The sequence below is a fragment of the Electrona antarctica genome (assembly GCF_951216825.1).
Source record: "Electrona antarctica genome assembly, chromosome: 19".
In the NCBI taxonomy this organism is placed as follows: Eukaryota; Metazoa; Chordata; class Actinopteri; order Myctophiformes; family Myctophidae; genus Electrona; species Electrona antarctica.
The window spans coordinates 35,114,732-35,129,223 of record NC_136800.1 but is presented as its reverse complement, the minus strand read 5'-3'; the positions used below and the strand labels follow the sequence as shown (position 1 = coordinate 35,129,223).

The 14,492-nt window shown below is 42.3% G+C and overlaps 1 protein-coding gene across 1 annotated transcript in view; it reads right to left on the bottom strand.

The window, feature by feature from the left end:
• The window catches only part of ptprfb (protein tyrosine phosphatase receptor type Fb), a 208,724-nt gene that overhangs the window by 145,876 nt on the left and 48,356 nt on the right, over positions 1–14,492 (bottom strand). The window lies entirely within an intron of this gene.

Here is a 14,492-nt window from a genome sequence, read left to right as displayed (position 1 = left end):
CAATTATGTTAACGATCGTAACAACATTGCAGGACTTATTCAAGTGCTCCAAATTACTCTGACAAAAATAAAGAAATAAAGAAAATAGAAATGTATGCAGCATCCGTATTCTTCATTCAGGCAATGTACGCACAATCGCACATAGTCAGTCAAAATGCACGCACGCACACACGCACACACGCACGCACACACACACACACACACACACACACATACACAACGAAACACTGGTTCCTTTTTTTTTTTTTTTTTTTCTCCCTCCGGTCAAACTCCACTAGCCATGGAGCTAATCATCCACAACAGATGTTCAGAAATGTTCAGTCGGATTTATGGTGAAGCTCAGAGGAACAGCCAAGTCAGCCTCTGGTGCAGTTTTTCTCTTCCGTCCTACAAGGACAGGGGATTGCACAGAGAGAGAGAGAGAGGATGTCAGCACTACCATTCACCCCCACTCCCCCCCCCCACACACACACACAGAAAACCTTCCCCCCCGGTCCCTACCCTCCCTCGCTAAGGCTCGCCATCCGAGACGATAGCGCCTTAATAGATTAGACAGCCTCTGGACCTTGGGGAGAAGTTTGCTCATTTATCCCAATAATACTGTGCGGACTGTTAACTGGACTCCTACAACATTGCTTCAACAAATGTTTTTTCCCCTCCCGGGAGACCAATAACTTTTTTATTTATTTTTTATATTAGTGATGTTGATGAGAGAAACTGCAACTGAAAACATAACCTGGAAGTGTGGCAACTGTGTTTAGGTGTGTGAGCAGTGAGCACAGGCAGCTATTTTAACCCATTCTGACCTGAGATCAGATTCTAAAAATGTCTTCTACATCCTGACAGTTTTCTGAAAAAGCAATGTTTCTGTCAGTCGTTCTTCGATTTTTCAAAAATAGCAGACCTACAAGCTCGTAGCGCGCCACTCGGTGGCGCGCTATGAGCTTGTAGATCTGCTATTTTCAATAACTAGAGCATAACATAATGCAGAATGGGTTAACTGCTGAAACTACATGTAAGTCGCGCTCAGGCGGGGCAGTGGTAAAGTACATGCCCAGCACCATGGAGTCTACTAGGGGTTACGAACTTCGAATCCACCGTAGCGCACCCGCTTTATCGAGTCCATAAGAAAATAAATAGGGATGTCCGATATTGGCTTTTTTTGCCGATATGCGATATCCCGATATTGTCCAACTCCTAATTTACGATACCAATATCAACCAATACCGATATATGCGGCCGTGGAATTAACACATTATTATGCCTAATTTAATGGTGATGCCCCACTGGATGCATTCATAAATGTAAGGTTTTCCAAATAAAAATAAACATTATCATACCTTAAAATTAATTAAAAACAATATTTACCGATATTACATTTGTATGCCGATATATAATATCGGCCGATAATATAAATATTGTTTTGTTCAGGTTTTGGGGTGGTAGCCGGGCTGGGAGGGTGATATTTGTCTCTGCACGTACTCCCACGGGCTTCGGCGGCACCTGTCAACGTGTGTTGGGCTCTATGTCCTCTCGGTGGGGGCTCCTCACTGGCAGCTGAGCCAGTAGGGCACAACAGCTGTGACAACACAGAATTGTATATGGGGAATAATTAATAGGCATAACGACTAAATAATTAAAATAATAATAATAATGAAATAAAACTGCATGTAAGTCCAAACCCAACCAGTGAAAATGGCAGTTATGGTTTGATTACACCGTTTTGAATTCCCGAAAACCGGAAGCCAAATGGTTCTACTCAAAAGTGGAAGATAATAGGATTTTTGCATTAATAGGCTATAGCCTACTGTAATATATCCTGTTGTTTCTTGAAAAGATCAACTGTCTATTTCATTACTGTGTACATTTTCATAATGTACAGTACAATGCAAACTAACTGACGAGAGAATAATGTATAGTGCATCAAAGAAAACATGATAGTTAGCAGCTAAACAATGTATCAATCTATCGAAACAGGATTATAATATATATATTATATATATATCCCAAAATAAATACACTTACTGCATGTATGTCTCAAAGAATACCACCCAACTTTAAAAGAAATATCAACAAGTAGCTGAACTCAACCAACCACCTCAAAAGTTCAAAACAATAGTACTCATAGGAAGTGACTGATGTGAGTTGTAATGCAATTACAGTGCCTTGTGGACTAAAACACTGTTGAAGTAAATCGCTTTCTCCGAGTCCAACCTCTGTTTGTCTGTAACAATGAGAGACAGCCTTACTTTACTAGGAGGGCTGCAGAACTGTGTCCACAACAGCACACTTGACAGAATGATAGAGGATATTTCTGTCTCTTCAGTTTATACCTTGGCACACAACAATGTGACTCGTCTGATTAAAAGTATAGCTCTGTTCAAAGTAACAACAAAAATGTTATGGACAAAAAGATAATCAGGTACTGATTCTAGTCTGGACACAAACATGCATTGTTAAAAATGTTATCGCAACATCTAAAAAGACGGAGAATAACTATTCTGTACAGTTGGAGGCCATCGATATTGTCCTTTTCTTTTTGCTGAGGTTTGCGTGATCTGCGCAAAAGGACAGTAAACCCATTTTGGGCGGGAACCCCTTTTGGTGTTTTAAACATTATGTTATAATTTAGCTATTGAAAAATAGCAGATCTACAAGCTCATAGCGCGCCACCGAGTGGCGCGCTACGAGCTTGTAGGTCTGCTATTTTTGAAAAATCGTGAAAATAATTATTTCAGAAAACTGGAGGATTTAGAAGGATTTTTTAAAATGTTGAGGTCAGGCCTAAATGGGTCAAATAATAAGGGACAATATCGGTGGCACCCAACTGTATGTCTTTGGAAAACTTCATGTCCTTGAGACAGATGTGAGAAGTACAGTAGTGGCTTAATTATTATCCCCCCATGCTGAGCAGAAGCCCACTTAGACGCACAGAACAGAATTAACACTATTTTTGTGCCAATTCAAATGCCACGTTCATCTGCAAGGACAATCAGACTGTTATTGGTGATTGGAGAAGTCCACGAGGAGAATGTTAGTAGCAAATTCCAATTCCATGCCACAAAGTACATTCAGACTGAATATTACATTTAAATAGAGCTAGTAGAGCTACTCAATTTAAAATGAATTCTTATTCACAATAACAGTCCTGCAGACCTTTTACACTGGCAACAGTCTGTTTCTTCAGGCATGGCCAAAAGCCAAGCTGTCTGCTGTCTGCGTGTGTGTGTGTGTGTGTGTGTGTGTGTGTGTGTGTGTGTGTGTGTGTGTGTGTGTGTGTGTGTGTGTGTGTGTGTGTATACTCTAACTCAAGTCTAACTTATTTCTTTCAGTGAATCTCTTAGTTAGACCAACATTGTTCTTTTGAAGCAGTTATGTATTTATGAAGATCGCTATTTCCATTTGGCCAAAGGAGACATATAATAGCCTTTCTGGTAGTTTCTCCACACCAGTCGACATGTCCTCAAAAAGGAGATGTCATATCTGGCTTTTTCGTGACTTTTTCGTTCACACGACTTAATTTACAAACTGCCTGCAAAGGAACGTGCAATCAACAGCTAAAGTTTGGACCAGTATTAGACCGTCTAGTTTTTAAAGCTCCGATTTCAACACCCCCCGGTCTACTGGATGTATTCAGACTTGGAAACACCCATTACCTTAGTCTGATAATTTATTACATGGTGTCATCCCCCCCATCCCCCAATGCTATTCACTAGATTTCAAATGCTGACGACACAACCTCCTCTTCTCCTCCCATCAGTGTGAGGGAGATGACACCTCCATACCCAATGTGCCCCCCTCCACACACACACCTAACAATACCCCATTAGCAGCTTCAGTAAGAGGAGAGAGACAGAGAGAGAGAGAGAGAGAGAGAGAGAGAGAGAGAGAGAGAGATTGTGGAAGGTTGTTCATAAGGCTTCTCTCTATGTGACAAACTGCATGCGCTGTTGCACAACTCAGAGATCTATCGGTTATGGTTACAACACCTGGATCCAACCAGACACAGAAGCTCCCCAGTTGGAGTAATCTACTCTGATGTGTGATGATGGGCAAACCGCACGGGCTGACATTTGAAACCGTCATGTGTTTAAAGCACAGTGAGTGAATCAAGTCATCTGTCTGCAACGGCTGACAAAGACTAGTGCCAACATTTGTTAAAAACGTCGTATTGTTGTGCTTTAAGCACATTGTAGTGATTGTACAGGCGCAGAAATTATAATTGAGACAAGAAGTTGTGACTATATTCAACTGGTAGGCAATGGTTTAGCTATTAACAATCACACCAGCTCCATAACATCTACAGTAATGATGTATCCAATTGTCTTGTTATTATAATGCACATGCACTAAGAATAAACGGCGCTGACTACAATGCATTATATGTAAAGTGTTTTTTTGACAAAGTTTCCTTTTTTAAGGACACACACACACACACACACACACACACACACACACACACACACACACACACACACACACACACACACACACACACACACACACACACACACACACACACACACACACACACACACACACACACACACAGCTGAGCAAGGGGCTAAAAGCAAGAGCTAGGCATTAACACAAAATAAATTAAGGTCAAGTTCAATTTATTTATTTTCATTTCTTTTTTTTAATTATGTCTAAAACCACAGTTTGCGGCCAAATCTCAAAACAAATCTAGAACGTTAAAATGGTGTCCAAATAGCCATGCATTTGTTATCTCCCTGTGCAAAGAGGTCACTGATAAACCACAATTCTGGCTGCATGCCCACTAAGAAATTGCTGACCTGGGTCGTAAACAGTGAGTTGTGAAAGTCAGCGTGCTGCTGTTGATAGGCTTTTAAGACCTGCACTATGTCATTGTGTCCAACAGCACAGCTGGGAAGCACCTGTTTAGTCTAGATTTCCTTGCCCAACTCACAATTCATGGCTCGGTTTGTCATCTTAAGGGTGGTCAATTAATTATTAAGACATGAGGGCAATTCTACAAATGTCTTCTAAATCCTAACAGTTTTCAGAAAACATATGTTGCTTTATCAGTGATGCTAAAATCTTTCATGTAAAGTACAGCCAAAATGATATGTATAATTTCGCCGCTGACCCCCATCTCAAAATATTTTGTGGAGCAAAGATTTGAGTTAAAAATGTTAGTTTTAAAAATACATATATTCAAAGATTTTCACAAAGTAAGTGACAAGCTATGAGCTTGTAAATCTGCTATGTTTGAATAGCCAAAGTATAAAATAATAGTTAAAGTGGTTAAAGTCTAAAATGATACATGGATTATTAACCGGTTGATTACAATGGGTTGCGTATCTGGATAACTGCATGAGACGAGTACTATTTATGTTACATCCATGCCATCTCAAGGCTATATCTGTCAGAGCAGCGTGATGTGCGCTTCCCATTTATCATTTCACAGGCCAGAGTGGCCACCACACACCAGTGTTAAGCACACAGCATGTCTATGTTTGCTTTTCTAAGAGGGGGGAGGGATTTTCATAAGCTGCAGAGAATCAAACTGAATGACAAAGTCACACAACATGTAAAAATGTACCTCCGCTGAACACCAAGGACGACGCAGGCCTGGATTATACTTTTTTCTCCCTTCTCAGGACAGTCTGCTGATAAGCAAGTCGCCAGTGCTTAAGAGGGAGGGCAATGGCACATGGCGACAGGAGGTGTGCAAAAGACAAGGACGGTGAGGAAACAGAGCACATAAAAACACACAGATAAGATTGGTGTGAGTGTGTTGACCTTCAGTGCGTGCTTGCACACAGCTTGTATATACTCTATATACGTGTTGTTGGCTGTTGCGTTGTTGTTACACACACACACGCACGCACGCACGCACGCACACACACACGCGTGCGTGCGTGCGTGCGTGACTGTGTGTGTGTGTTCACGGTGTTACCACACCATTTGACATATGTCGATGTGCATTTATGTGAGTGTGACTGAAAATAACAAAACTCCAAGAAAAAAAAGAGGAGAGAGAGCAGGGAGGAGGGAGGGATGGACAAATGAGGTAAGGTATGAGCAGAAGAGGCGCCAGACTTTATTTTCCTGCTACTCTATATCTCTTTGGGAAAAACCACAACAAGACTCTTTGTCCATTTCAGCGGCCATGACAAGTGGCGATGACGGTGTGTGCTTTCCGAAGGGTAGACTGGCAGGGGGCATGCTAGTGAATGCATGTGACAAATCATTTTTATCTGGGAACCCAGCGGGTATTGACAAACCGGGGATGCATTTAGATAGCCCAATTAAAATGGGGAAATGAAGCGACATTGAGGCACATTACATCGACGTTCTCCCCAATGTCTCCCTCTGTCTCTCCATTGCCTGCACCTCGCACTGTCTGAACCTCCCCAGAGACACAGCACACTGCAGACCGCACTCACAGAGGGACATGGGGGGGGGGGGGGGGGGGGGAGAAGGCTGAGAATGGAAAAAACTTGCTTTGACGTGAAAGAAGAAAATGCAATATGGTGGCAGTGATGTTTTTAAGAAGAGGGAGGGGTGGGCATGCGTGCAGCTGCAGCACAGACACGTTGTCATCATTCTCTTCTTTTGGGTGGGGTCTACGCTGAAGGGGGTTCCTCGGTGGAGTTACAAAATGGGAGGTCAAGGATGGATCACATAACAAGACTCAGTGTAACTCCATGCCGCTTCAAAGGGTAAGTTTGCAATAGATGTTGTGTGTTTTGTGTCTGCGTGAGTGTGACGAGGGGGTCGGTGCATCGAAGCGTGTTTTAACCGCTGACCTTCCGTGTCCTCTCCTTCCACTCTCCGGACCAGCATGCTTCACTTCGCCCCTTTTTTCACCTGAGCGCTCTTCCCTGTGGTCTCATTTCCAGAGCTCTATTTGTCTTGTTGATGGATGGGATCATTCCACCGAGATTACTGTCAGGTGTGTTTTTTTGGGACAGATGGCTGCCTTAGCGCCGACACACCACAGACAATAATATCCCATTCATTGCATTCCTTCAAGGTTTGCTAACAGGCTAGAAGACAAAGACCGGGGTCTACGAGACTTGGGGAAAGTATGATCTTGCCTTTCGATAGTCTCCCTGTTCCTATAGTCCTCAGCAGGTCTGAGCATGCTGTGAGCCGACAGGGGAGCCTTTGATGAATCTAGGAAACTTTCCGTGAAAGGATCTCTAATAAAAGCCCAGTGGAACAGAAAAGGGAAGAATCCTCGCCCCAACCTAGAGTAGAGGACAATTTGTCTCTGCCGAGAGACCCTCGCGGTCGCTCTCCCACAATGCAGTTCTGCCACTCCGCACAGAAAGGACAAGGTGCTAGCACTCCAGAAGATAAGTAGACTATGGATCGGCAGCATTAACTGTATGGAGTGCTCTTCATACTCTGCGATCATGTCAAATGCCAATAAGCAGCAAACCTACACCCACACAAGCTACACAAATGAAAACAAAAAATCCTTTAATTGGAATGCGTTCTGTGCTTTTCAGATTGCTTTTGAAGCATTCTCCACAGGACCAGTCAGTGGTATGGAGTACAGACAGAGCATTTAAAATTCTAATTATTTACTTTTGGCATGCTGCAAAACACCACAAAGGAGGAGGGCGTGTTCAAAAATCGACTTCATTGTTTGTTAAAAGGCTCTTATTAGAACGACTCCCAGAGATTCTAGCCGGCATGTTTTTCCACACGGAAATCAAAAGGGAGGGATTTCAAAATTACTCTCCCTCCACATGGCACAGCTTGCCCTGGTAAGAGGAAACAAAACACAAATTATGAGTTCTGACACCAAATTAACTCCCATTGGAATGTTTGCGAACATGGTGAATCACAGTTAAACCATCAATAAATACTAGTTATTTAATAATAATAGTTATATACAGCAGTACTGCAGTAGTTCCCAAAGTTTTTAGCTTGAGACCCAAAAGAGGCATTTGATGTCTCCCCAGGACCCAAACTAGTGAAAATAGCAGATCTACTGTAGAATAGATCGACTTGTTTGGGCCTTACTGTAGTGATATACAGCATTGGCTGTGCATTGATGCAGCCCACATGAAAAAGTGTGTTAAAAAGGCATTTGGTGGTTTTGGTGTTTTGACAGCAGAAAGAAAGGAATTCCTGGCAAACATTTGAGGTGTGGCAGTCAGTCAGTAACTGGCTGAGTCACCAGGCTTTAAATAATTTAATAATTCGTGGTTCATTAGTAAAAATGTTGAGTCAGGTGACAGGTCTGAGTAACAGTCAACATTCTTTTGTAGTCTCCTCAAAGTGCCCCCCCCCCCCCCCACACACACACACACACACACACGTCTGTGCGCACGCATACGCACGCACGCACGCACGCACGCACGCACGCACGCACGCACGCACGCACGCACGCACGCACACACACAGACAAGCTGACTGTTCCCACGTTTTAACACAAGTAGTGGACTGAGAGATTGTGGTTTCTCTTCTGAGTTGCAATTAAAGTTGCTGTAGTGTAAGTGATTATGTTTGGTTAAAACAATTATTCTGATAGTAATCATTGCTATAGAGTGTTGCCCTGTCTCTCCAGCTCTTTAAGAAACAGAACATTTATTTGATGTCTGCTTCTTTTTGTATAATCACTTCTATTTTCACTTATCTATCCTGTATCATGTAGTTATCTCTCATTCATTTTTTTATCCCAATTAAATTATTAAATAGCTGGAGAAATGGGGAGACCCCTGTTACTGAACAAACACTCAATGACTACTATCGGAATATAGAGCTATTTAACACTTATACAAATATCACTTACACACCCTTTAAATGAGCCTACAATATACATTGGGTCATAAAATGAGATACCAGTAAGTTATAGTATTCTCTCCCAGCCACACATAGGCCAGGTTTAAATCCACTGCTTAAAAAAAAAAAGTCCCACCCATTCGTTTCTATTCATCCACACTACACGCAAATCTGAACACCTTAAGCACCACACACACACATGCAAATGTGCGCCACACACACACACACACACACACACACACACACACACACACACACACACACACACACACACACACACACACACACACACACACACACACACACACACACACACACACACACACACACACACACACACACACACACACACACACACACCCTTTCAGCAGATGAACAGCCTGCCAAATGAGGGAGTAATCCATCACTGGTGCCATTTTCTATTTGCAGGGTGCCTCTCCTCAACAATAGCTTGACTGACAGTGGAAGATAAGGCCTTCTTTTGACTGAAACGCAGAGCGGATGGGAAAACAATAAATATCCAAGACATCACTCTGCAGTACGTATAAGGAAACAAAATATGATACGTTTGATCCTCCATTTATAAAACGAGAAAACTAAGTCACACTTACTAGAACAAAAGTAGCAATATGTTTGAGGTTAGAAAAGAAAACAGGTCCAATAATACAAGTAAGACGCGCGAACGCGGGAAGCGAATGCAGCTCCTAAATTCCAATAACAACAATTAGAATAAATTACGTACTTTTTTAAGGTGTTTTTTTTAGTTAAGATTTTTTTTAAGTTAAGTTAAGTTATGTTTTGTGTGTGTGTGTGTGTGTGTGTGTGTGTGTGTGTGTGTGTGTGTGTGTGTGTGTGTGTGTGTGTGTGTGTGTGTGTGTGTGTGTGTGTGTGTGTGTGTGTGTGATACAGCTGCGCCCTCTGGTGGTGGGCCGGTGGTGTTACAGTGTGACACACACACAGACACACAGACAGACAGACAGTTTAGGCCAGCTTCTATAGTTAGTGCTCACTGCGTTCGCAATCACTGCGTTCGCAAATATGATCCAGGTTTTAGACTTAGCCAAGTGAAAATATCAAATTTATGAAGGTTGCAGACAAGACCTGAAACCACAGCAGGAGCATGTCTGTTGGGCAGAAACCTATCTCCAATTTTTAATGCCCTATTTTATGCTTCATCGTAGGACAATATATTACAAAAGTAGTGTGAGCTTGTAGATCTGCTCATTTCAAACTCTTCTCAATCACTCAATCAATGGCTGGTTGATTGAGTGATTGATTGCTTGGTTAATTGATAGAGATATTTATTGAAAACGCGAAAATACGAGTAAAAAAACAAAACAAAAATCTATGCAGCCTTCATATTTAGTCCTATATAGTTATCTGTCAAAGGTCACTGAGTTATGGCCATTTGAAGTGTTAAAAACTGCTGTAACACTGTTGGAACAACATTGCTCCAGCAGTGTCTCCGGGGGCAACATGTGACTGCTGTTATGGTCAACGCCTGAACAGTGTTAGTGGCTAGTTTTGTACGGATTGGAGCAATGGTGCGTCTGTGGCCACTGGGGCCCCCCAAGGGCCACATGTGACCCCTGGTGTTGACAATTCTAATGACAGACCCCTGTACGTATGGTGTTGTTTGTGCCAAGTTTGGTGTGGATTGGAGCAACGCTAAGCGTGTCGCCCCTACCCCTGGTGGGACTATTCTCATGGCAGTCCCTTGAACAGTGTCCGTACTCTGTGCAAGGTTTGGTATCCCGATGTTATGTTTGTGACGTCCCCCGTCCACAGTCCACCGACCAAACCTCTAGGCAATTTTGGCTAAATTGGATCTATTGGAACATGGGTCATTTCCTGAAAAGTAACAGTTATGGACACAGTGGCGTATCCAGGAATTACGTTTTGGGCAGGCAAATATGTGTTAATTGTCGTCTCCCCGCGCACAATCGTAGCACTAAAGGCTTTCAAAGAGATATACCTGCCAGACGAGTAGGATACAAAGGCTGAAAGGCATGCATTTACATTCCAATGGGTGATTGAGGGTCGCGCTCTACCGCAACGGCCAATCAACTGTCCACTAATAGTTCACAGGTCTTGTTTTTGTCCTCTTTTTTTCTTATTGTATGGATTTTGGCCAGGCCAGAAATGGATTTGGACAGGCGGACGCCTGCCCTCGCCTTATTGTAGATACGCCTCTGTATGGACATACAAGGTTTCTACCTGAAAAAGAAATAAAAACTAAGGTATACTTTCTAGAAGAAAAAAAAAAGTAGCAAATTATGTTTACGGTTAGCAAACAAAACCGAATAATAATCCTTTAAAAAGGAAAGTAGGTAATTTAAGCCGCATTCCAGACACAATGGAAAGGACACACAACACAGGACACAGCAGCTCCACAGACATAATAGGTTTCAAAATGTCTTCTGAGATTCTGCATTTGGAGTGTCATTAACCATTCATGGCAATTGGAGTGAGAAATGGACTCAGAGCCAGAGAGTGGGGTGTCAGCACAAAATAATTACAGATATTAAATATTCAGCATAAAGCTTATTATAGCCTATTATAGCATCAGTGCCTCAGAAATGTATAGGGAACGAATCAGCAGATTAATAAAAATGTAATATGGATGAAAACCCTGACATTTTCCATTCTCCAGCGTTCAGCTTAATTGAGCCTTCGAGAAGTTACACCTAATGCCACTGCCATTCACATTAGACTAATTCCTGCACTGAGGGAAAAACACAGATTTGGTCAATTGATTTTAAAGACACTGTTGCTTCATAGTGGTCCTGTAGACCAGAGACTGACTGCAAGGAGAAGTAAGTGGCTGGTGGTAATGCTGTTTGGTGCTCCAGGGCAAGGGAACACTATTTCAAATAGGCAAGAGCCTTCTGTGCTATTTTTAAATCTTAATGGAAAATTTGGCTGAAAACTGCCAAAGTGCAGAAAAGGAAGTGAAAAGAAAATATTGGACCCCTGAGATGGTTACACCCATGAAAAAATACTCAACGAGAAAAATATGACCCTACTTTAAGAAAGTAATGAAGAATTGCAGTCACCATGCATCACTTTATAAGGACTCCCATTATATACCATAAATACTAGTATAACACACACACACACACACACACACACACACACACACACACACACACACACACACACACACACACACACACACACACACACACACACACACACACACACACACAGTAAAGAATGTGAAACCAGACCAAACCATAGTCAATATTCAACTAATGTCAACAAGTGTAGCATGTTTGTCAGACCCAAATCTAGCTACCCGACAAGGTGAAATGACACTAGTCGCCAATAGAGTTGAGCTCAGAAAAATAATAACTAGTAAAAAAAAGGAATTAGAAATTAATAGACAAACAATAGATCCTGAGGGAGAAGAAAAGGAATATATCGCATCGTTGTTTTAACGATCCAAACATAGTAAACTTATGGTAACGCTACCATAAGAGCATTTGGATGAAGCACGAGGGAAGAAATAAGGGGAGAAGAAATAAAATAGATTTTCTTTTATTTTTAAGGCCACCAGAGAGAGAGAGAGAGAGAGAGAGAGAGAGAGGAGATGATTCATTGTAGAGAGGGGTGACATGAGGTGCTTCTAGAAGAGATGAGTTTCCAGGTTTTAGACTTAGCCAAGTGAAAATATCAACAACGTCTTTGAAGGTTACAGAGCTGAAATCACGGAAGAAGCTTAGACAACATATATCCTCTCTGTCTGCATGGCAGAAACCTTGTATCTCCATATTTCATCATTTTTGAGTGGTGCAACCACTCCCTTACGGAGCTATATGTGTGGGTGGGTGTCTGGCTGAGTGGGTGGCTGGCTGGCTGGGTGCGTCTGAGCACGAAAACAGCATGATTGTTTTTCACCAACTGTGCGCAACCTAAAACACACACAAACACACACACACACATATTAACTGTATATATGGTGATTTTGGGTGTGCCAGTACAGTACAGTACAGTACAGTACAGTACAGTACAGTACAGTACAGTACAGTACAGTACAGTACAGTACAGTACAGTACAGTACAGTTCTTGAGCTTAGCCCAGATACCCTGGGTAAATATAGATTTCATTTCATTTCATTTCAGTACAGTACAGTAGAGGGACCCCCACACGGTAACTCTGTCATTTCTCAACCGTTTCGGACATCTTGCCGGCAGCTTTCCGGAATCGGGCTGGCACCCTGGGTGCGTTCATGTGGGTCTGGACCCCCCCCCACCCCCCCACACGGAGTTGCACCACTCACTTCACACGGGTGTGATTTTTTTCCCCATAAATTATTGCCCTATTCCCAGCTACAAGCTCACAATGTAGTGAGCTTGAATTTCTGCTATTTTTTGAACATTTCTGAACATTCCCTCTGTGATATGCCCAAACATTTGAATTGAAATTGAAATGTAAATATGAGTGTACACTGACTGCATAAGAAATATGAGCACACATAACATTCAAAAGGATCAAACCCAATAAAGCCTGGGGCTTGTTTCCATTGTGGTCCTTTGTAAGGTTTAAAGTGGTTAAGTCTGTCTGTGAGTTTTTATAAATGTTTAACTAATGACAAATATTAACAGGAGCTTGTTACTAAATTCTACATCTACATTGGATATATTGCATTACAATAAATTACGCTGCTAGATTGTGTAAAGAGTGGAGGACATACAACTAAATGCTGAGGTTCAATGTGACATTTGAGCAAGGTGGTCTAGGAATGGCTGCCATATAACATAGAACTGTCATAGCGAATTTTCTCCAGTATACAAGTAAGTTCTGTTAACCAGGTCTTGAAATGAGGTACTTCATCTGACTTCCAGAGTCTTAGAATCACTTTTTTTGCAATTACCATACCATACATCATTGTGTTTTGTACAGAAACATTGTGATTTGACAGTATTTGAGAAGAACCAAAAAGTGCGGTCTCTGGGTCAGGTTCAAAAACAAAAAACAGGATATATTGCAACGTGTTCTTTTTCTCCCATTTCCTGAAAAGTGAAGTTTTTGGACATAGATGGTTTCCACCCGACAGACAGTGACGATATATGATGGGTAGCCGAGAGACGTAATCCGAAAGTGGAACATACATCACCACAGAGTGTTTGTACTGGGTGCAGTCAAGGGCTCAGCATTCCTTGTGCTGCTAAATTCCTATCGCCCCGACCCCTTAACCCCCCCCCCCCCCCCCCCCTTCCAATGCACAACCCAAACCCTGCAGTCCGCTGAGAAACATGCCGCCCTGGAGCGGAGGGTGGCATAACATGTGGGTAGAATAACACATGAAACTGAAGTGTCCTGCTATAGGATAAGCCCTCTCTCGCCACATTGATGAAATGTTTCACCACGAGGTCAGAGCCATAGGTCTCACTGTGGGGTACTGCCTGCCGTCACACGTGCGCAGCATGCCATCGTGCACTCTTGACACTCGCAGTAAGACCTTCGCCCATTTTTAGACACGCCAGTACACCGTTCCATGCTATTTTAGGGGTTGAAACTTTAAGAGGGTTTTCACGGGGTGGGTTCATGTTCCGGCGCTGTCATTCTGATGCCGTAAATCGTTCAGTTGTCTTTGCTTGTCGCTTAATCTACTTTTATTTGGTTTAGGGGAAGATGCTTTTTATAATGCACCTCGCTTTTATTGGTTAGATACCATTATAGATAGATGCAGTGCCACGATACTGTACGTCTGTACTTCTCTAT